Here is a 25,111-nt window from a genome sequence, read left to right on the forward strand (position 1 = left end):
GGCCCCAGGTCATTTGCCAAGTTGGGTATGGCAAAGGAGCTGGAGATATTTATAGATCAGATGGCAGGGAGAGGGGGGGGGGGGGGGGGGGGGTCTGTCGAGTTTTAGGCATCCGGGAGAGAGGGAGTTTTCCTTCTTCTCCCATCCCATGTACATTGGGAACACTCCTGTGGATTGTGGGGGCAGAATGTGCTGTGATTGTGATCTTGGATCATGCGTTGCATTATATGGACGTGACGTTTGAAACGGGCCGAGCCCAGAGACCCCCTGGAGGTTTGATGTAGCGCTCTTGGCGGACACAATGTTCTGTGGTCTCTGTGACAGAGGACTGTGTGGAGTTCAACCAAAATGGAGTTCTTGCCCACCATATTTTGAGAGGGGTTGAAATCAGTTGTCCGTCAGGAGGGTTTATGCTGGCCTGCCTTTGTGCGGAGTCTGCACGTTCTCCCCGTCTCTTCGTGGGTTTTCTCCGGGTGCTCCGGTTTCCTCCCACGGGTCCCCCCAAAAATGCTTGTTAGGTGAATTGGACATTCTGAATTCTCCCTCCGTGTACTCGAACAGGCACTGGAATGTGACGCAGGATTGTGACGACTAGGGGATTTTCACTGTAACTTCATTGCAGTGTTACTGTAAACCTACTTGTGACACTAATTAAAAATTATATTATATAGGGACAAGGTTGAGAGGACAGAGAGACAGAGGTTGGTGGGTGCCATTGTGGAAGTGGATCGACGGTACTCAGTGGTCCTGACCAGGGAGTTGTTAGCAGAAAGGAAGAAGTTACAGGGGTATTTGATCTAATCACATCAGCAAAACGGGGAATCTGTAGCCTTTTGACGCCGGTTTTCCTGGCGTAAAAGACCACAGTTTTCCTGACGGCGTAGGGACATAGTTCCAAAAACGGAGAATCCAGCCCAAGGTTTCTGAATCTGGGAATTCAGGTGGCCTGTGACTGGATCACGATGCACAAGTGGAACTTGACCAGCTTGATAGGAAAAAAGGGGATCTTAAGAGGTGGGATGCCCTACCGCTGTCCTTAACGGGGAGGGTGCAGACCGTAAAGATGAACATTATCCCAAGGGGTTTATATGTTTTCCAGTCCCTTCCAATATTCATACCAAAGACGTTCTTTCGAAGGGTCGATAAGCTAATCTTGGAATTTGTATGGGCAGACAAGATGGCCAGGATTCGGAGGGATTTTCTGCAAAGGTGACAGTGGGTGGGGTGGGGGGTGGGGGGTGGGGGGTGGGGGGGGGGGTAGGCGCAACCAAATCTGCTATATTATTATTGAGCAGCAAATGTGTAGACGGAGGTGCGAGGAGGGGAGGTAGGAATGGGTACAGGTGGAGGAGGGGCCTTCTGTATGGGGGCGTGTTTAAGGGCCCTGGCGACGGCCCCTCTCCTGTTATCTCTGGGTAGGTGTACCAATAGCTCAGTCATGGTGTTGTCCCTCAAGATATGGAACCAGCTAAGTTGGCACTTTGGAATGGGGTGGGGGATGAAAAAGAAGAAAATTGACCAACTGTAATATCTTTCGTTGATTGTGTGATTTGTTGACTGTGTTTTGAATAAAATATATGATAAAAAAAGAGAAGGTATTAATTGTACAACCATGAATCAGGAAATCTCTCCTGTGTAAATCAGTTACCATATCCTATGTGTGAAAGGTCGTAAAATTCAGTGTCTTCTGCCATCCAGAAATTTGGTTTAGACGCTCTATGTTGTTGATATTATTCCTGTTCAGCATGTTGCAAGCCTCCAAAAGGAATAATTAATGCAGACTGTCTGTAGCACAAATGACAGCAAACGGAAATCAAGATTTAAGAAAGAAAGTTCAGACTGTTAAGTTTGTGCATATTTGTCCATCTAGTTCTCAACTTAAATCATGTGCAGCAAGCATTCGGCATTGTAAGCTGAGTGTTTTAACTCCGAATGCATGAGGGCTGAAAGTTTCCATAGTCCCTGGAAGTTACAGGCTGCTCTGCACTTTTGCGGGAGAGCTCACTGGTGGTGATTTACCCTGAGGATCAAACAGTAACGTATTGTTAAAACACAGTTTCCGAAAACTGACAAGCCTGTCATGCGATATAACAACTATTGAGAAATCATATTTCAACCTTCGTGAAACGCTGAAGTAATTGGTTTCAGAGGCGCAGTGTGTATTTAGTATAATTAACTTGAGTGTTAGATCTGCCACAGCCTGTATGGAATTTTACTCCCTTTATTGGCTGGCAGCATGCATGAGGAGCAAAACAAGAATGTTTTAAGAATACAATAATAGTCCAAACCAAAATTCTGGTAGGCACAAGCCACTGGAACATGTACTGAATTTAGCTTGGCTTCAATATTACCTTAATAAAATTAAATGGAAATCTTAATGCATCTTGCTACTGTTTTCTTTTTTAAAAACCCACATACACCAGGAAGCTTTTTATTTCCTTTTTGATGCACTCTTTTACTATTTAAATCGTGATTGTTGCCAAGAACTGCCAGATTGTACAGCTGTGATCAGAGTTAATTCTTGAATCTGATGCTGAAGGAAGGAGCAGTTCCATTGAGCTCCTTCGAATTTAAGAGCTCAGTAACTCTTATGTTGCTTATGCTTTGCGTAAGCACCAAGCATCCTCCCACTTCACCTCATCTCACTATCAGCACATTCTTTTATCCTTCTCTTCCTCATATAAACTTATCTCGCCTTCCCTTAAATGCAACTGTGATTTTGTTTCACCATTCTGGCTTAGTTGCTGAAGCTCTGTTTTTACACATGACAGACTGCAAGTGGAAGATTGTAAAATGCTGTGTCAATTGGCTATGTTTAGCTTCTTTATGCTTTCAACAATAATCTTGACTCGCTCGTGCATCATTAATATTATCAGCACTTGTTTTTTCTAAATCTTAAAGTAGAAATCGAGGATGTTAAAAGTAACATGCTTTGGTTTTTAAAGCGGAACTGATGAGACTTCATCTTTAAATAGTACGAATAAATTACAGAAAAGATATAACACGTATTTGAAATATTCAGATAAACACTCCTTGTAGACAAGATCCTTCACACTGACCTTGGAAGGCTGGATTCTAAAACCGTCAAAAGGCTCCCTCCCGTACCAGCCTCCCCGAACAGGCGCCGGAACTGTGGCGACTAGGGGCTTTTCACAGTAACTTCATTTGAAGCCTACTTGTGACAATAAGCGATTTTCATTTTTTCAAAAGCACAAAAACCTAAAAGTGCATCTTTTGTCTACCGCGTGCAATAAAAACCACAGTTAAGGGGCGTCATTCTCCGACCCCCCAGCGGGTCGGAGAATGGCCGTTGGCCGCCGTGAATCCCGCCCCCGCCGGTTGCCGAAGTCTCCGGTACCGGATATTCGGCGGGGGCGGGAATCGGGCCGCGCCAGTTGGCGGGCCCCCCGCTGGATTCTCCGGCCCAGATGGGCCGAAGTCCCGCCGAGAAATTGCCTGTCCCGCCGGCGTAAATTAGAGTACCTATTTACCGGCGGGACAAGGCGGTGTGGGTGGGCTCCGGGGTCCTGGGGGGTGCGCGGGGCGATCTGACCCCGGGAGGTGCCCCCACGGTGGCCTGGCCGCGATCGGGGCCCACCGATCCGCGGGCGGGCCTGTGCCGTGGGGGCACTCTTTCCCTTCCGCCTCCGCAACGGTCTCCACCATGGCGGAGGTGGAAGAGACTCTCCCCACTGCGCATGCGCGGGAAACTGTCAGCGGCCGCTGACGCTCCCGCGCATGCGCCGCCCCGACATGTCATTTCCGCTCCAGCAACAAAGGCCGTTTCCGCCAGCTGGCGGGGCGGAAATCCCTCCGGCGCCGGCCTAGCCCCTCAATGTTGGGGCTCGGCCCCCAAAGATGCGGAGCATTCCGTTTTGGGCGCCAGTCGGCGGACATCGCGCTGTTTGGGGAGAATTTCGCCCGTGATGTCTACAATCCAAGAGAATGAGAATTCAAACTCTATTGGGGGATTTTCGGATTGATTGTGTAAATTGTTGAAATTATGACTTCAGTTGGTTGAAATGTATTTGAATACTATTGTAGCCATGTTATTAAAAACATTCTGTGAAACTATGTTGCCCAGAACAGGGTAGCTGCCATTTATAAATGCAAGGACACAAGTATATTTGTAATAACTTAGCTAATTCTTTTCTGTTTTCATTCATTTACTTTGCCTCTTCCTTCAGAAGACGAAAGATAAATATGCTGGCACCTTGTTTGAATGGTTATTTTGATTTATGTCAATCTGCTCAATCACACCTTCGCCTCCACTTTGTCCTTGATTGTTTCGCTTGGTGCTTTACCCATCTTCACTCACTTAAACCTAAGGAACGCACACACGTGCCAGGCAATGACTATGTCCAATAAGAGAGAATCAAACCATCGCCCATTGACATTCGATGGCATTACTATCGCTGAAACCCCCACTATCAACATCCTGGGGGGTACCATTGACCAGAAACTGAACTGGACCAGCCATATAAATACTGTGGCTACAAGAGCAAGTCAGAGGCTAGAAATCCTGCGGTGAGTAACTTGCCTCCTGACTCCCCAAAGCCTGTCCACCATCTACAAGGCACAATTCAGGAGTGTGATGGAATACTCCCCACTTGCCTGGATGAGTGCATCTCCAATAACACTCAAGAAGCTCAACACCATCAAGCACCCCTTCCACAAACATGCATTCGCTCCACCGATTATTTTTTTAAAAAAATGTATTTTATTAGAAACATGTATAAAAGAAAATTACAGCACATAAAGACCCCGGGAAAAATATTTCCCAACGATCAACTATATAGTTTATACATCTTTCCCCCCCTTTTCACCTCCCCCCCCCCCCCCGCCCCCGCGACGAACAACTCATCAAACACGGTCACGAACATCCCCCACCTTTTCTCAAACCCCCTGCTGAGCTCACACTTTATTGTTTCCAACCGCATGAAATCGTACATATCACCCAACCAAGCCGCTACCCCTGGTGGCGATGTCGACCGCCACTCCAATAAGATTTGTTGCCGGGCAATCAGAGAGGTGAAGGCCACAACATCGGCGTTCCTCCACTCCATGAGCCCCGGCTTTTCCGAAACTCCAAATATCGCCACCAAATGGTCGGGCCCACCTCTTCCCCCACTATCCTGGCTAAGACCGCAAACACTCCAGCCCAGAATCTCTCCAATTTTTCACAACCCCAGAACATGTGTGCGTGATTCGCTGGCCCCCCGCACACACCTCTCACACTCATCTGCTACCCCCTGGAAGAACCCACTCATTCTTGCCCAAGCCATATGTACCCTGTGCACCACCTTAAACTGTATCAGGCTCATCCTTGCGCACGAGGAGGTCCCGTTCACCCTACACAGTGCCTCACTCCAGTTGATCTCTCCTCCCAACTCCCTTTCCCATTTTCCCTTAATCTTCACCAACCGCTCGCATCCGTGCTCTTCTAGCCACTTGTATACATCCCCAATTCTTCCCTCCCCTTCCACATCCGGAAGCAGCACTCGTTCCAGTAGGGTGTATCCCGGCAACCTAGGGAACCCCCTCCAGATCTTTTGCGCAAAGTCCCTACCCTGCAGATACCTGAACTCACTCCCCCTCGGCAGCTCTACCTTCTTCCCAGGCTCCTCCAAACTGGCAAACCCTTCCTCCAAATATAAATCCCTCATCTTGACCAACCCCACTTCCCTCCACCTCCTGTATACACGATCCCTCCCCCCCGGCTCAAACCCATGATTCTAACACAGCGGCGTTAACACCGACATCCCCTCCACCCAAAAATGCCTCCTCAACTGATTACATATCTTCACCGTGGACTGCACCACTGGGCTCCCTGAATACCTACTCGGAGCCATTGGCAACGCTACCGTCACTATAGCCCTCAAACTAGACCCCTGACAAGATTCCTCCTCCATCCTAACCCACTCTACCCCTTCTCCTTCCCACCACCGCTGCACCTTTTCCACATTCGCCACCCAATAATAATGAAGCAATTTTGGCAATGCCAACCCCCCCTGCTGCCTCTGCCTCTGTAGCAGGGTCCTCCTAACCCATGGCACTTCCCCGCCCATACAAAGTCCGGAATAATCGTGTCTAGTCTCCGAAAAAAGGCCTTTGACAGAAACATCGGGAGTATCTGAAAAATAAACAAGAACCTGGGCAGAATATTCATTTTTACCACTTGGACCATCCCCGCCAATGTTAAGTGCAGTGTATCCCACCTCCTAAGATCCCCCCTCGCCTCCTCCAGCAGCTCCATTAAGTTCCACTTATGGAGCCCCGTCCATTCCCTCGCCACCTGAATCCCCAAATTCCTGAACCTATCCTTAGCCACCGTAAATGGCATCCCCCCTAAATTGGCTTGCTGTCCCAGCTCATTCACTAGGAAAACCTCGCTTTTCCCTTATACCCAACTTATACCCCAAGAACTCCCCAAACCTCTCCAGCAGGCCCATAAAAGCAGGTGGGGGAGGGGAGTCAATTCAGGACAGTTTATAAAGAGCCACTTGTAAACTCACTCCCAGTGAGTTCTCCCAGTGAGCCAGAGAGAAGGCAGCCAGGAGTGAGACAGCAAAGAGTGAGTTTGGGAATTTGAATCGAGGTGGGAATTCGAAGATGGGTGGGGAGGAAGTGCTTTTTGTGACTGGTAAGTAGTGTTTCTGTTTTTCTGTTTCTTTTCATTGGTATATATATATATTTTTTTCTTCGTTGTTTATTTATTTATTTAAATTTTTTGGGGGTGAAATTGAAATTGCTGAAGTTAACCGAAGGTTTAAGACATGGCAGGAGATCTCAGACCCATGTCATGCTCCTCGTGTGCGATGTGGGAGCTCAGGGACACGTCCACTGTCCCTGGCTCCTTCACGTGCAAGAAGTGTGTCCAGTTGCAGCTCCTGTTAGACCGCTTGACGGCTCTGGAGCTGCGGATGGACTCACTTTGGAGCATCCGCGGTGCTGAGGACGTCGTGGATAGCACGTTTAGCGAGTTGGTCACACCGCAGGTGAAAGGTACTGAGGGAGATAGTAAATGGGTGACCAAAAGACAGAGCAAGAGTAGGAAAGCAGTGCAGGTGTCCTCTGCGGTCATCTCCCTGCAAAACAGATATACCGCTTTGGATACTGTTGAGGGAGATGGCTCAACAGGGGAAGGCAGCAGCAGCCAGGTTCATGGCACCGTGGCTGGCTCTGCTGCGCAGCTGGGCAGGAAGAAGAATGGCAGGGCTATAGTGATAGGGGACTCAATTGTAAGGGGAATAGACAGGCGGTTCTGCGGACGCAATCGAGAATCCAGGATGGTATGTTGCCTCCCTGGTGCAAGGGTCAAGGATGTCTCGGAGCGGCTGTAGGACATTCTGGGGGGGGGGGGGGGAGGGTGAACAGCCAGCTGTCGTGGTGCACATAGGCACCAACGATATAGGTAAAAAAATGGGATGAGGTCCTACAAGCTGAATTTAGGGAGCTAGGAGTTAAACTAAAAAGTAGGACCTCAAAGGTAGTAATCTCAGGATTGCTACCAGTGCCCCGAGCTAGTCAGAGTAGGAATGTCAGGATAGAGAGGATGAATACGTGGCTCAAGAGATGGTGCAAGAGGGAGGGATTCAAATTCCTGGGACATTGGAACCGGTTCTGGGGAGGTGGGACCAGTACAAACCGGACGGTCTGCACCTGGGCAGGACTGGAACCGATGTCCTAGGGGGGGTGTTTGCTAGAGCTGTTGGGGAGAGTTTAAACTAATGTGGCAGGGGGATGGGTACCGATGCAGGAAGTTGGAAGGTAGTAAAACAGGGACAGAAATAAAAGGCAGTAAGGGGGAAAGTGTAAGGCAGATAAGCCATAGTCAAAAATCAAAAAGGGCGACAGTACAAGGTACAGTGACTGAGGGGAGCTCAGTGAATAGGACCAGGAATACTAAAAGAAATAAAACGGGAAGTGAAAACATTAATGATAAGCGACGCGGCAGGTTGTTACAGGAAGATATGGGTTCGCCGACAAGGAAAATTAGGAGAAAGGTTAAGAGGAAATATAACTTAGGAGAGGTTACTGATCGAGGTGTTAAGATTCAGAACAGAGGTAAAAAAGCCAACATAAGTGTACTTTACCTGAATGCTCGTAGTATTCGGAATAAGGTAAATGAGTTGATGGCGCAAATCATCGTGAATGACTATGATTTAGTGGCCATTACTGAAACATGGTTAAAGGATGGTCACGACTGGGAGTTAAATATCCGAGGGTATCAAACCTTTCGGAAGGACAGAGTGGATGGTAAGGGAGGTGGTGTAGCTCTGTTATTTAAGGATGACATCCGGGCAACAGTAAGGGATGACATCGGTGCTATGGAGGATAAGGTTGAATCCAGTTGGGTGGAAATCAGGAATAGTAAGGCGTAAAAGTCACTGATAGGAGTAATCTATAGTCTACCAAATAGTAACATTATGGTGCGGCAGGCAATAAATAAAGAAATAACAGATGCATGTAGAAATGGTACAGCGGTTATCATGGGGGATTTTAATCTACATGTTGATTGGTTTAACCAGGTCGGTCAAGGCAGGCTTGAGGAGGAGTTTATAGAATGTATCCGCGATAGTTTCCTAGACCAATATGTAATGGAACCTACGAGGGAACAAGCGGTCCTAGATCTGGTCCTGTGTAATGAGACAGGATTGATTCAGGATCTCATAGTTAGGGATCCTCTCGGAAGGAGCGATCACAATATGGTGGAATTTAAAATACAGATGGAGGGTGAGAAGGTAAAATCAAGCACTAGTGTTTTGTGCTTAAACAAAGGAGATTACAATGGGATGAGAGAAGAACTAGCTAAGGTAGACTGGGAGCAAAGACTTTATAGTGAAACAGTTGAGAAACAGTGGAGAACCTTCCAAGCGATTTTTCACAGTGCTCAGCAAAGGTTTATACCAACAAAAAGGAAGGGCGGTAAAAAGAGGGAAAATCGACCGTGGATATCTAAGGAAATAAGGGAGAGTATCAAATTGAAGGAAAAAACATACAAAGTAGCAAAGATCAGTGGGAGACTAGAGGACTGGGAAATCTTTAGGGGGCAACAGAAAGCTACTAAAAAAGCTATAAAGAAGAGTAAGATAGATTATGAGAGTAAACTTGCTCAGAATATAAAAACAGATAGTAAAAGTTTCTACAAATACATAAAACAAAAAAGAGTGGCTAAGGTAAATATTGGTCCTTTAGAGGATGAGAAGGGAGATTTAGTAATGGGAGATGAGGAAATGGCTGAGGAACTGAACAGGTTTTTTGGGTCGGTCTTCACAGTGGAAGACACAAATAACATGCCAGTGACTGATGGAAATGAGGCTATGACAGGTGAGGACCTTGAGAGGATTGTTATCACCAAGGAGGTAGTGATGGGCAAGCTAATGGGGCTAAAGGTAGACAAGTCTCCTGGACCTGATGGAATGCATCCCAGAGTGCTAAAAGAGATGGCTAGGGAAATTGCAAATGCACTAGTGATAATTTACCAAAATTGACTAGACTCTGGGATGGTCCCGGCGGATTGGAAATTAGCAAACGTGACACCACTGTTTAAAAAAGGAGGTAGGCAGAAAGCGGGTAATTATAGGCCAGTGAGCTTAACTTCGGTAGTAGGGATGATGCTGGAATCTATCATCAAGGAAGAAATAGCGAGGCATCTGGATGGAAATTGTCCCATTGGACAGACGCAGCATGGGTTCATAAAGGGCAGGTCGTGCCTAACTAATTTAGTGGAATTGTTTGAGGACATTAACAGTGCGGTAGATAACGGGGAGCCAATGGATGTGGTATATCTGGATTTCCAGAAAGCCTTTGACAAGGTGCCACACAAAAGGTTGTTGCATAAGATAAAGATGCATGGCATTAAGGGGAAAGTAGTAGCATGGATAGAGGATTGGTTAATTAATAGAAAGCAAAGAGTGGGGATTAATGGGTGTTTCTCTGGTTGGCAATCAGTAGCTAGTGGTGTCCCTCAGGGATCAGTGTTGGGCCCACAACTGTTCACAATTTACATAGATGATTTGGAGTTGGGGACCAAGGGCAATGTGTCCAAGTTTGCAGACGACACTAAGATAAGTGGTAAAGCAAAAAGTGCAGAGGATACTGGAAGTCTGCAGAGGGATTTGGATAGGCTAAGTGAATGGGCTAGGGTCTGGCAGATGGAATACAATGTTGACAAATGTGAGGTTATCCATTTTGGTAGGAATAACAGCAAAAGGGATTATTATTTAAATGATAAAATATTAAAACATGCTGCTGTGCAGAGAGACCTGGGTGTGCTAGTGCATGAGTCGCAAATAGTTGGTTTTCAGGTGCAACAGGTGATTAAGAAGGCAAATGGAATTTTGTCCTTCATTGCTAGAGGGATGGAGTTGAAGACTAGGGAGGTTCTGCTGCAATTGTATAAGGTGTTAGTGAGGCCACACCTGGAGTATTGTGTTCAGTTTTGGTCTCCTTACTTGAGAAAGGACATACTGGCACTGGAGGGTGTGCAGAGGAGATTCACTAGGTTAATCCCAGAGCTGAAGGGGTTGGATTACGAGGAGAGGTTGAGTAGACTGGGACTGTACTCGTTGGAATTTAGAAGGATGAGGGGGGAATCTTATAGAAACATATAAGATTATGAAGGGAATAGATAGGATAGATGCGGGCAGGTTGTTTCCACTGGCGGGTGAAAACAGAACTAGGGGGCATAGCCTCAAAATAAAGGGAAGTAGATTTAGGACTGAGTTTAGGAGGAACTGAGTGGAGCTGAGTCCACAAAAGATCAGCCATGATCTCATTGAATGGTGGAGCAGGCTCGAGGGGCCAGATGGCCTACTCCTGCTCCTAGTTCTTATGTTCTAATCCTTCCTATACTCTCCAGTGAGTCCAAAACATACAGCAAGAGGTCATTGGCATAGAGCGACACCCGATGCTCCCTCTCTTCTCATAATCATCCACCACTCTGCCGACTCCCTAAGAGCCATTGCCAAAGGCTCTATGGTCAGTGCAAACAACAACGGCGACAGTAGGCACCCCGGCCTTGTACCCTTGCGTAGCTCGTAGCTTCGTGAGCTCATGTCGTTCATCCTCACACTCGCCCCTGGTGCCACATATGACAAGCGCACCCATGCCACAAATCTCGGCCCAAACCCAAACCTTCCCAGAACTTCGAACAAGTACCGCTACTCCACCCGGTCGAACGCCTTCTCTGCATCCATGGACACCACCACCTCCGGTACCAGAGCCCCCGACGGATTCATGACTACATTCGACAACCTTATATTGCTCGCAAGCTGCCTGCCTTTCACAAAGCCTGTTTGATCCTCTGCAACCACCCCGGGACACAATCCTCCAATCCTTTCACATCTGTATTCAATAGTGATATGGGCCTATACGACTCACATTCCATTGGGTTCTTCCCCTTTTTGGGGATTAACGTAATCACTGCCTGTGTCATCGTCTCCGGCAGCTCCCCCTTCTCCAACGCCTCATTAAATGTCCCCAAAAGATGTGGTGCCAGGTCCGTCGCGAACGCCTCATAAAATTCCGCCGGATACCCATCCAACCCAGGGGCCTTCTCCAACTTCATACCCCTGATACTATCCAGCATCTCCCTCAGCTGCGGGGCACCTCGAATGCCTGCCTCTTTACTTCCTCCGACTGTGGAAACTCCAGCTCATCCAAAAACCATCCCATGTCCCCTTCCTCTTTCCCCGGGTCCGCCTTGTACAGTCTCTGGTAACATTCCTAAGTGCCTTATTTATCTTCCCTGGCTCCGACACCACATCCGCAGCCCTAGTCCATATGTTCAATATTTTCCTGGACGCAGCCTGCCTCCGCAGCTGGTGTGCTAGCACGCGACTCCCCTTCTCCCCATACTCATATTGCACCCCTCTTGCCCTACGTAGCTGTCCTATCATCCTTTCCATTGTCAGCCTGTCAAATTGCCCCTGATATTGAAAACGTTTCCACCTGCTCAGTATTGCCCCCCTCTCCCTTTCAAATTTGTGTAATTAATCACAAAGATAAAAACAAATTATTGCGGATGCTGGAATCTGGAACAAAAACAGAAAATACTGGACGATTTCAGGAGGTCTGACAGCATCTGTGGAGAGAGAAGAGAGCTAACGTTTTGAGTCTTAATGACTCTCTGTCAAAGCTTTGACAGCTTTGACAAGCCCTGACATAGCACTGAAACACCACTAATTAAAGTTACAGGTGGCATCCGCGATCCAGTGTCTACGATCTGGTGTTCCTGTGACCATGGTGCTCAATTTAGCCTCACATATTTCTTAACCTGCCTGCAATCTTTGACATGTTTGAGCATGCCATTCTCTTCCATTGACTCCCAACTGGGTGGGACTGCCCTTGCTGAATCCATTCTTATTCAGTAGTAGTCAGAAAATCCCCTCCAGTGGCTTCTCTTCCCACCTCCACAGTGTTACCTCTGGAGTCCCCCCTGGAATCTCTCCTTGGCTCCTTATTATTTCTCTTTTACAAGTTGCCTCTGAGTAATGTTACAGACAGGGGAGAAACCAACTGAACTTCTTTATCCTCTCCCCATCTGTCTGAAAGCAGAGTATTTTGGAATTATCTTTAAAGTAGGCTGGGGTGTATCCTCAAACCCTTGGTTTGTGCGATCCAAGTGGTGTGTATCCTCAAACCCTTAGTTTGTGCGGTGCAATTATATAGGTAACACCGCAGCAACTCTCAATAATTAACCCAGAAGGTTAGTTTATTTCACATTTAAACCAGTTTGGGGGGGGGGGGGAGGGGAGTGGGTGGAATTGTTCACAACATTGCATGTACATGAACACGCACATACATGTGCACACCACAGACGCACACATGCTATAAAAGAAGGTGTAATATAATAATAATTATTGTCACAAGTAGGCTTACATTAACATTGCAATGAGGTTATTGTGAAAAGCCCCTAGTCGCCACATTACGGCGCCTGCTCGGGTACACAGAGGGAGAATTCAGAATGTCCAAATTATCTAACAGCACGTCTTTCGGGTTCACGTGATTTCCAAAGTCCGGTAAAAGTCAAAGTTCAGAGGGTGTTTCCTTTGTGGTGGAGTCCAGTCCAGATGAGTTCCTGGATGGAGACAGCAACACGACTCCATGAAATAAATGATGATGCGGCACAATGGGATACAATAATAATAATCTTTATTTGTGTCACAAGTAGGCTTGCAGTAACACTGGAAGTTACAGTGAAACTCCCCTCGTCGCCACACTGAGGGAGAATTCAGAATATCAAATTCACCTAACAAGCACATCTTCTGGGCTTGTGGGAGGAAACCGGAACACCCGGAGGAAACCCCCGCAGACACGGGGAGACTCCGCACAGACAGTGACCCAAGCCAGAAATCGAACCCAGGTCCCTGGCACTGTGAAGCAACAGTGCTAACAAAATGTGCTGTAAAACTCTGACTCTCTATGACCACCCTCTGCAGATTCCTCTCCAAGTCATCGCCATCCTGACTTGCAACTATATGTTGTTCCTGCATTTTGGCTGGGTCAGAATCCTGGAACACCCTTACGAACTGCACTGTGGCTCAGCCGGTATGGCCGGTAGGGGGCCAGTTTAGCTCAGTTGGCTAGAGAATTAGAATTATTTGCAAATGCAATTTGCATACCGTCACAACCGATCCACAGCAGACGCCATTTTCCTGGCCCTACACTCATCCCTAGAGCATCTCGACAACAAGGACTCCTACATCAGACTCCTATTTATTGACTACAGCTCTGCCTTCAACACCATAATCCCAGCCAAGCTCATATCAAAGCTCCAAAACCTAGGACTTGGCTCCCCGCTCTGCAACTGGATCCTCGACTTTCTGACCCACAGACCACAATCAGTAAGAATGAACAATAACACCTCCTCCACAATAGTCCTCAATACTGGGGCCCTGCAAGGCTACGTACTTAGCCCCCTACTCTACTCCCTGTACACACACGACTGCATGACAAAATTTGGTTCCAACTCAATCTACAAGTTTGCTGACGATACGGCCATTGTGGGCCGGATCTCGAATAACGACGAGTCAGAATACAGGAGGGAGATAGAGAACCTAGTGGAGTGGTGCAGCGACAACAATCTCTCCCTCAACGCCAGCAAAACTGAAGAGCTGGTCATTGACTTCAGGAAGCAAAGTACTGTACACATCCCTGTCAGCATCAACGGGGCCGAGGTGGAGATCGTTAGCAGTTTCAAATTCCTAGGGGTGCACAGCTCCAAAAATCTGTCCTGGTCCACCCACGTCGACGCTACCATCAAGAAAGCACAACAGCGCCTATACTTCCTCAGGAAACTAAGGAAATTTGGCATGTCCACATTAACCCTTACCAACTTCTACAGATGCACCATAGAAAGCATCCTATCTGGCTGCATCACAGCCTGGTATGGTAACTGCTTGGCCCAGGACCGCAAGTAACTTCAGAGAGTCGTGAACACCGCCCAGTCCATCACACAAACCTGCCTCCCATCCATTGACTCCATCTACACCTCCCGTTGCTTGGGGAAAGCGGGCAGCATAATCAAAGACAGCTCCCACCCGGCTTACTCACTCTTCCAACTTCTTCCATCGGGCAGGAGATACAGAAGTCTGAGAACACGTACGAACAGACTCAAAAACAGCTTCTTCCCCGCTGTTACCAGACTCCTAAATGACCCTCTTATGGACTGACCTCATTCACACTACACCCTATATGCTTCATCCGATGCCGGTGCTATACCTTGTGTTGCCCAATTATGTATTTTATTTTATTCCCTTTTCTTCCCATGTACTTAATGACCAGTTGAGCTGCTCGCAGAAAAAAACTTTTCACGGAACCTCGGTACACGTGACAATAAACAAATCCAATCCAATCCAATCCAAAATGTAGATTCATAATGCAGAGCGAGGCCAACAATTCCCGTACCGGCTGAGGTTATTCATGATTATTCGCTGTCTCAACCTTCCCTTGCCTGAGGTGTGGTGATCCTCAGGTTAAACCACCACCTGTCAACTCTCCTCCTCAAAGGGGAAAGCGGCCTCTGGTCATCCGGGACTATGGCAACTTTACTAAATTAGTTTTAAACCACGTACAACAGAGTTTTCCAAACTTTTTTTTTTGCCACCCTAGTCAATTCTTTGCTTAGCCCTGCAGGCAATTTCCTTTTTAACTACCCCTCTAATGACCGCATATTTTAGAAATATTATAACCAAAAAGGCCATGTTGTAGTCATTCTGTATGATTGTTAGATGCAGTGTACATAATGATTTTTTTTTTCTTGTACCCCTATTGGTATATTTGAAAATAATTCTAATTCTCTAGCTCTGGCAGGCCTTGTCCACCCAGTTCTTTGTTGACTTGCAAGTTGAGCAGCCGCCTCTTCCACTTGAACAGTCTTTCGTCCTGCAGCTGCTGGTCTCATGCCACAATGCACTGGTGCTCAGGCTCATGCGCCATCACTCACCTTCCCACTGTTTCGCCAGCCACAGACTGTTTCTCTCCTCCGCTTGCTGCTCAAAGGTGCACCAGTGAGATGTAGTTGTGCGTATTAGCAAGTGTGGGAGAGAAACAACCTGCGATTGAGGGGGGCAATGAGCAGGTGAGTGGTGGCATTTGAACCCGAGTACCAGAGACACTTGCGTTGGGAAGCATTCCCCAGAGGTTGGAAAGAAAATTCTCGCATCCGAAAATCTCCCATTATACAGCTGAGAGAAGTATTCCCGAGAGACATCTGCCATATTCCCAGGATATGCATATCCCACTTTGGGAACTGTTGCTATACAGAAAGCAAAAGAAAGATAGGGAAATAAACAGAATTAAGTGAGGTAAAAGAGACAGGAAAAAAACTTGAGTTCTTTTTTTTTAAATCAACGCTGAGGGAATGTTGCTCCATACTTGGAAAATTAATTTATCAGTACCAGAGGGATTATTTATTGCAAGTATGATTGACCTTGTGGTTAAATTCACTTCTGTCTGAATACACCACCCCTAACTTTTTCTGATCTGTTTCATGAATATTTAGTGGTGGTTACCACATTTAACTGCCATACTTGGATTTCAATGCCAAGGCTATTGACAAATAGCCCGTACCGACCTCCCCAAACAGGTGCTGGAATGTGGCGACTAGGGGCTTTTCACAGTAACTTCATTGAAGCCTACTTGTGACAATAAGCGATTATTATTACTATTAAATACTTTTATGGCTCAGTGTGTGGAAGAGCAAGTTAAATCGACAGCATCTTCCAGATTTCTGCGTTTAACTATGCAAGTTAGTACTACAGTGCTGATGAACATCATCACAAAGGTGAGCGCTTTTCATGTTACCATTGTTTTCAACTTGAAATCTGGGCCAATATAGTAAAAGTCAGCCCACGATGAAAGCATTGTTGCTTGCTGGTATGTATATAATTACACACGTGCTGGGAGCTCTTTGATGAGTTATGCAACATCAACCTTCATGTGAGCCGAGTCTGAGAGGAACAGCTGGGTGTTAAACCATAGATTGACATTACAGCCATGTCCAATCTTGCCGAGATGAGCACTCTCTATATGTGTTAATATGGGCTGATATTTTGCCCCCACCCAAACCAAGGCTGGTGGGGGTAGTTGTTAAATTTTAATGTTTTGCAGTAATTCTAATAAAAACCACCTGGTTAATTTGTTCCCTGAACATCATTTATGATGTTCTGCAAAACTGTACACCTGTGAGCCACATTGTTCCTGAGTCTAATCCAATAGGTAGCATCATTTTGTTTTGTTTGTTTTACTATCCCTGTTTGCTGTTCTCTCTTATCATCAATGTAAAAATGTCTGGTGGTAATCTTTGTTCTTGGCCAAGGGTGGTATCATGACCGGTACAGGCTTGGAGGGCCGAAGGGCCTGTTCCTGTGTAGTATTGTTCTTTATTCTTTGTTCAATCAGAAATCAAATAAAAGCCCAGTTGCTATTCTGAATGTTACCAAACAGCTGAAAAGGGCCTTGTAACCTTTTGATTTGCGTTAATCTTTACAACCTCTGGAGAGAAAAAAGTTCAGGGGAGATAGCCAAAGATTCTTAAGAAAGCGAACAGATAAATTGAAGCTTGATAATAGGCTTGAGATTGCCACAAGCTGTAGTGCGAGGGAACCTGGGCCACAGATTGTTTAGACGTAACTACGCAGAGTATAATAGGTGTGAGGAATGGAATTCACAGTGGTGACAGATAATATCGTCAAGTTTCAGGGATAATTGGATAGTTATTCGAGTGAGTAGGCAATCAGAAGTCTGTGGGATAATATTCCAGTCCAGTACTTTCCGAAGTTTGTGTTGCAAGTTTGAAATTCCCTGTTAAATGAATGCACCGTAGCTGGAGTAAATGTAGAAAATCACTCAGAACCCACAAAAATTGCATAAACAATTGTTTGTGGATAGAAAATGATGAAGTTCATGTCGATAAATAGCCACTTTAGTTGTTTAATTGATAAATTTCCAACAATTAAAATTGAACTCCCATCCAGATTATTGTTTAACTGTGTGTTTAAGTTAAAATCTGATTCTGTTTGTACAGACCTTTTCGTAGCATGTTGTACATATTGTGTTGGGCGCTCTGGATCCGTGGAACACATACAGGTCACCAACACTTGAAATAGTGCAACACTATTTTATTGAATCATTAACTGTTGCAACATACTCTGACTATGGGTTAACACAATACTAGCTTTAACTAAAGACCTTTGCCTTGTCCTAACCAGTCGATGCACTCAGCACATGGTGAATGTCTGTGCTGCAGGCTGTGAGCTCTGTCCTCCTAGCTAGCTGCAGCTCGAATGAGCGGGAATTTTGATGCCCCCTGTCTTTATAGTGCGTGTGCTGTAACTGGTGATTGGCTGCGGTGTTGTGTGTGTTGATTGGTCCCACTGTGTGTCCATCAGTGTGTGTCTGCACCATGATATACTGGTGTATATTATGACATCCCCCCTTTTATAAAAGAATGTACCTGTGAGGCAATAAATAGTGTATGGTGAGAATGTCCCTGACTACGTGTGTGCAAAATATTTACAGGACTATGTACATGAGAACTAAGCTATTCACATGGGAAGGTGCCTGGTGCAGAAAAACAGTGTGTCACAAGAATAACGAGATGCACACTATATACAAACCATGTAAACGATCAAATGGAAGAACAGAACAAATCAGAAAGTCCATAAGTTCACAAAGTTCACAAATTAAGTCCCTGAGGTGGGCGACAAATTCTGGTTGACGGCCTCAAGGGTGACTCGGGAGCCGCCGGCTGAGGAGTGGGCTGGACTGAGTCAGAGTGAGGAGGATGCAGAGTGACCGGGATCTCTGCATAGTCCATGGCAGGGTCAGCAGGAGGGCGAGGCGACAGTGGAGGATCACGTAGCGAGCGCGGAACGAGACGAAGGGCGCGTCGATTGCGGCGTAGAATGGAGCCATCCGGTAGACGAACCAGGAACGAGCGGTGGGCTACCTGCCGAAGGACCACAGCGATTGCAGACCAGCCACCATCCGGAAGATGGATGCGGACGTTGTCATTTGGAGCCAGAGCAGGGAGAGCAGCTGCACGGGAGTCATGAGCCGCCTTGTGCTGTGCACGAGACCGCTGCATCCGTCGAAGGACCGGAACGTGGTCGAGGTCTGGGACATGAATGGACGGCACCATCGTCCTCCGAGTGCGACCCATGAGCAACTGGGCTGGCAACAGGCCAGTGGACAGTGGGGCGGAGCGATAGGCCAGCAAGACGAGGTAGAAATTGGACCCAGCATCGGCAGCCTTGCAGAGGAGCCGTTTGACTATGTGGATGCCCTTCTCCGCTTTGCCATTGGATTGGGGGTACAGGGGACATGTCATATGTGCAAAATTGTACCGCCTGGCAAAGTTGGACCATTCCTGGCTTGCGAAGCAGGGGCCATTGTCCGACATAACCGTGAGTGGGATGCCGTGTCGAGCAAAGGTGTCCTTACAAGGACGGATGACTGCAGACGATGTGATGTCGTGCAACCGTATCACCTCCGGGTAATTTGAAAAGTAGTCCATAATCAGGACATAGTCTTTACCCAACGCATGGAACAGGTCGATGCCCACCTTGGTCCAAGGTGACGTGACCAACTCATGGGGCTGCAGGGTCCCACGTGGTTGGGCCAGCTAGAAGCGCTGACAAGTGGGGCAGTTGAGCACTGTGTTGGCTATGTCTTCATTAATGCCGGGCCAGTACACTGCCTCTCAGGCCCGTCGGTGGCACTTTTCCACGCCAAGATGGCCCTCGTGTAGCTGTTCCAGGACGAGTTGGCGCATGCTATGCGGGATGACAATGCGGTCCAGTTTCAGAAGAGCCCCGTCTACTACCGCCAGATCATCTCTGACATTATAGAACTGAGGGCATTGGCCCTTGAGCCACCCGTGTGTTAGGTGGCGCATGACACGCTGTAGCAAAGGGTCAGCCGCCGTCTCACGGTGAATTTGGACAAGGCGTTCATCCGTCGCAGGTAGATTGGAGGCCACGAAGGCCACATGGGCGTCAACCTGGCAGACGAATCCCGATGGGTCACACGGAGTGTTGACTGCCCTGGAGAGAGCGTCAGCAGTGATGAGGTCTTTGCCTGGGGTGTATACGAGCTGGAAGTCGTATCGCTGGAGCTTGAGAAGAATACGCTGGAGGCGAGGCGTCATGTCGTTTAAGTCTTTCTGTATTATATTGACCAGCGGGCAATGGTCGGTCTTGACGGTGAATTGAGGAAGTCCGTACACATAATCGTGAAACTTAACCACACCGGTCAGAAGGCCCAGGCACTCCTTTTCTATCTGCGCGTAGCGCTGTTCCGTGGGGGTCATGGCGCGTGACGCATATGCAACGGGGGCCCATGATGAGGCCTCATCGCGTTGCAGGAGCACTGCCCCAATGCCGGATTGGCTGGCATCGGTCAAAATTTTGGTCTCTTTTGCTGGATCAAAGAAACCTAAGACCGGGGCCGTGGTGAGTTTGGTTTTGAGTTCTCTCCATTCGCGCTCGTGGGCAGGGAGCCATTGGAAGTCTGTCGTCTTCCTGACCAGGTTCCTGAGAGCCGTGGTATGAGATGCGAGGTTAGGGATGAACTTCCCTAAAAAGTTGACCATGCCCAGAAATCGGAGGACCGCCTTCTTGTCCTCTGGTGTTTTCGTGGCTGTGATAGCAGCCACCTTGTCCGCATCCGGCCGCACACCCAACTGGGAGGTGTGGTCCCCGAGGAACTTGAGTTCCGTCTGACCAAAAGAGCATTTGGCCCTGTTGAGGCGAAGGCCCTGCTCACGTATGCGTTTGAACACACGCTGGAGGCGACTGACATGCTCCTGCGGGGTGGTGGACCAAATGATTATGTTGTCGACATTGACGCGAACACCTTCAATGCCTTCCATCATTCGTTCCATGATCCCATGGAACACTTCTGAAGCAGATATGATCCCAAACAGCAGCCTGTTGTAACAATATCTGCCAAAGAGGGTATTGAATGTACACAGTTTCCTGCTGGATTTGTCGAGCTGGATTTGCCAGAATCCTTTTGAGGCGTAAAATTTGGTTAAGAGCTTGGCGGGAGCCATCTCGCATGTGATCTCTTCGCGCTTGGGAATTGGATAATGCTCCCTCAATGATATTGCGATTTAGATCCTTGGTATCAATGCAAATTCTCAATTCGCCGGAAGGCTTTTTCACACATACCATGGTTCCGTGACTCTGGAGATCACTCCTTGGTTCTGGAGGTCCTGCAGCTGCTGCTTGAGGCGGTCCTTAAGGGGTGCTGGGACCCTGCGAGGTGTGTGCACCGCAGGCGTGGCGTTCTGTTTCAATAAGATCTTGTAGGTATATAGGAGCATGCCCATGCCTTCGAAGACGTCATGGTACTGGTCGATGATGGCGTCGAGTTGCGCCCTGAAGTCAGTGTCCTGAAAGGCAGACGTGTCATCAGGAGAGAGAGAGTGAACTCTCTGAACTAGGTTCAACAACTTGCATGCCTGCGCGCCAAGCAGCGAGGCTTTTGAGGAGCCCACAATTTCAAAAGGAAGGATGGCTTTGCATGACCTGCGTGTCACTTTAAGTTGGCACGAGCCGCTAGCAGCAATGACATTATTGTAGTCCAATAGCTGGCAGGCTGATGGAAGGATGGCTGGTTTGACACAAAGGCTTTGGAAGTCAGACCGTGCAATGAGATTGGCGGAGGCACCAGTGTCCAGGCGGAATCGTATTTGGGACCGGTTGACCATCAGGGTGGCACACCACTCATCGTCTGGATCGATGCTGTATACCGACAGCGACTGGTGTCTTTGCTTCGGGGACATCCTGTTTTTTGTCACAACACCGATTCGAAAAGGCGTCTTTGGGTCCTCGGTGTCACTGCTGTGTGGGAGGTCCGCATCGGATTCGGTGACCGTGGGTTGAATTGCCCGGACATTCCTGCGAGGCTGGCTGAAGCAATATGAATTGGCAGGCTGAGCTGCTCGGCAGAAGGCAACATAGTGGCCAAGTCTGCCACATCTTAGGCATTGTCGAGATTTGGCAGGGCATTGCCGTTTTAAATGGGCGGAGCCACAGTTGCCGCACGTCATAGCGTCAGCACGTTTGCTGCGCCACCACGCATACGGGATGCGGTCGTGCGTGGTGCGCGCCTGCGCATTACGTTCTTCGCTGTCGCCGTCCCCTCGTTTGGTGCGCACAAGCGCGGGAGTCTGCGAAAAGCGCGTGAAATGGCCGCCCTCATCCAGGCTGAGGCCCTGGAGTTGCTCAATCGCTTGGACCCGTTCCTCCTCGTGGGGACCTTGCCGCGCCGTTTCAGCCGCTTGGATATGGGAATACCGACTCGTGGCGTTTTTGTGTAAGACACAGGTCTCAGTGGCGGTCGCTAGGGTGAGCTGTTTTACTTTGAGGAGCTGCTGTCGTAGGCGGTCCGACTGAACGCCGAAAAGATCTGGTCGCATATCATGGAGTTGGAGGTGGGCCCGTAGCTGCAAGGATGCGGAGGTGCGTGAGAAAGGATTGGAAAGGTTCATCCTTACACTGCAAACGCTGTTGGAACACGTAGCGCTCGAAACTTTCATTCACCTCTACGCTGCAGTGAGTGTCAAACTTGAGGAGGACTGTCTTGAACTTTGTTTTATCTTCATCATCCGCAAAGGTGATAGAATTGAAAATGTGGATGGCATTGTCTCCGGCCGTGGAGAGGTGGAGAACAATCTTCCTGGTATCCGAGGCATCCTCCCTGTCTGTGGCCTCAAGGAAGAGCTGGAAGTGCTGTTTGAATATCTTCCAGTTGGCCCCTAGGTTGCCGGCGATGCGGGGGCGGCGGACTGATGTTGTCCGTGTTGCAGGTGACGGAATGTTGGTGGAAGGCAGATCACTTGCAGGTAGGTCTAAGAAGTGCTAATATCCCTCAACTCCTGGTATCATGTTGTGTTGGGCGCTCTGGATCCGTGGAACACGTACAGGTCACCAACACTTGAAATAGTGCAACACTATTTTATTGAATCATTAACTGTTGCAACATACTCTGACTATGGGTTAACACAATACTAGCTTTAACTAAAGACCTTTGCCTTGTCCTAACCAGTCGATGCACTCAGCACATGGTGAATGTCTGTGCTGCAGGCTGTGAGCTCTGTCCTCCTAGCTAGCTGCAGCTCGAATGAGCGGGAACTCTGTCTTTATAGTGCGTGTGCTCTAACTGGTGATTGTCTGCGGTGTTGGTGTGTGTTGATTGGTCCCACTGTGTGTCCATCAGTGTGTGTCTGCACCATGATATGCTGGTGTATATTATGACAGTACAGTTCTCTATCAATAAATAATTTTAACTGCAAAGTCTTCACCGACTCAGGAGATTGTAGGTTTAAGTCCCACAAAAGCCCATATTCAACACTAATGTTTGCAGCATTAATGGAGTGGCATCTTTCAGGTGACTTTTTAAAATAGGACCTGGTTATCTGCTCAGATGGGCATAAGTGATCACATGACACTATCCAAAGACGAGGAAGGAGTACCCTGGCCAACATTCCTCCCTCAGACACCACCAAAAACATTATCTGGTCTTTCATTTTTTTTGTCATTTATTTGACCTTGATGTGGACATATTTTATTTAAAATTCATTCATGGAATGTGGGTATTGCTGGCAAGGTCATCCCTAATTCCGTTTGAGAAGGTTGTGGTGAACCATTCTTAGTAACCGCCTGCAGTCCGTGTGGTGTAGGTACACCCACAGTGCTGTTAGGGAGGGAGTTCCAGGATTCTGACCCAGCAGGAGTGAAGGAACAGCGATATATTTCAAATTAAGATGGTGAGCGATTTAGAAACATAGAAAATAGAACAAAGAAAATAGGAGCAGGAGGAGGCCATTCGGCCCTTCGAGCCTGCTCTGCCATTTATTATGATCGTGGCTGATCATCAAGTTCAAACCCTGATCCCGCCTCGCCCCCCCCCTATCCATGGAAGGGTACTTTCAAGTGGTGGTAGTGTTCGCTGCTATCATTGTTCTCCTGGGTGGCAGAGGCCAGGGGCTGGATCCTCCGAGCCCCGACGGCGAAATCGCGTTTGGCGACGGGCCGGAGAATCCCTGATGGCGCCAAAATCGGGGGTGGCGCCGCTTTCACCCCTGAAAAGCGACGTACTCTAGGAGTGCGATGCGCGCTGTATCCACGGGCTCAGGCCATTGCCTGAGGCCCGCTCCGCAATGCTCCATCCCCGACCGGCCGAATTCCCGACGGCGCGGGACAGGTGCGGTCTCACACGTCGTGAACTCAGCGTGGCGGCTGCGGACGCAGTCCAGCGCCGCCACAGTTGGGGGAAAGCTAATCCGCGGGCAGGGGCTGCTTCATTCGGGGCTGGGGGCACTGTGGGGGACAGCCTGGGGCGCGCGAGCGGCTGAAGGGGGGACGGGGGACTATTTTTGCGGTCCAGATCCGTGGGCTGTGTCCGCCATGAAGCACAGCGTGGCTGCTGCAGGCCGCCGCCGCCGTGCGCATGCGTGGCCACGGACCCGGCAATGCTCCGGGCCGTATTAGCAGCTAGAGCTGGGCGCTCTATGCTGCTGTCCTCCTAGCCCCCCCTGGAGCAGGTAATCGGTGGCCGTTTTGCGCCAGTTTTCCTGGCGTAAAACACCACCGTTTTCCCACCGGCCCGGGGACTTAGTCTCCCAAATGGAGAATCCAGTCCCTGGTGTTTGGAAGGTGCTGTTGAAGGAAACTTGGAAAGTTGTTGCAATGTGTCTTTCGATGCTACACACTGCAGCCACAACGCTGAAGGGAGTGAATGTTTAAGGGGGTGCCGAACAAGTGGCCTACATTTGTCCTGGATGGCACTGAGCTTCTCCTGAGTGTTGTTGCAACTGCACTCATCCAGACAAGTGGAGAGTATTCCGTCACAATCCTGACCTGATGGAGGATAGGCTTTGGAGAGTCAGGGAATGAGTTACTTGACTCAAACTTCCCAGCCTCTGACCTGCTCTTTGTAGTCACAGTATTTATATGGCTGGTTCAATTCAGTTTCTTGCCCGGATGTTGGTGTTGTGGTAATGCCATTGAGTGTCATGGAGAGATGCTTAGATTCTATTTGGTTGGAGATGGTCAATGCCTGACAGTTGCCACTGATCAGGCCAACTCTGAATATTGTACAGCACTTGCTGCATGCAGATAGGGATTGCTTTAGTATTTGAGGAATTGTGAATAGAATTCAACAATGTATTTATTGGTGAACAGCCCTTTTCTGACCTCATGATGGAGGGAATGTAATTGATGAAGCATCATTGATAAAGATAGTTGGGCCTCGGATACTCCCCTGCAACAATGCCCTGACCTGAGATGATTGGCCTCCACCACAACTAGATCTTTTGTACTTCTAGCCAGAGGAGAGTTTTCCCCTGATTCCCATTGAGTTCAATTTTGTGAGGGCTCCTCGATGCTGCATTCAGTCAAATGCTGCCTAGATGTCAAGGGCAGCCGCATTCATCCTATTTACCGAGACAACAATACTGACTGGTATTCCCTCAAATTCCCCCATTTACCCGGCCCCTTTTGGACTTCAAATTGAACCCGCTGAAGGCATTAAGAGGGCTATATTGATGCAAGCTCTTTCTTTCTTGATGTTAATTGTTGTGGAATTTGACAAT

The 25,111-nt window shown here is 48.2% G+C and overlaps 1 protein-coding gene across 2 annotated transcripts in view; it reads left to right on the forward strand.

The window, feature by feature from the left end:
* LOC140384635 (switch-associated protein 70-like) overlaps window positions 1–25,111 on the forward strand; it is a 297,297-nt gene that overhangs the window by 62,372 nt on the left and 209,814 nt on the right. The window lies entirely within an intron of this gene.

Source organism: Scyliorhinus torazame, chromosome 10, assembly GCF_047496885.1.
Source record: "Scyliorhinus torazame isolate Kashiwa2021f chromosome 10, sScyTor2.1, whole genome shotgun sequence".
NCBI lineage: Eukaryota > Metazoa > Chordata > Chondrichthyes > Carcharhiniformes > Scyliorhinidae > Scyliorhinus > Scyliorhinus torazame.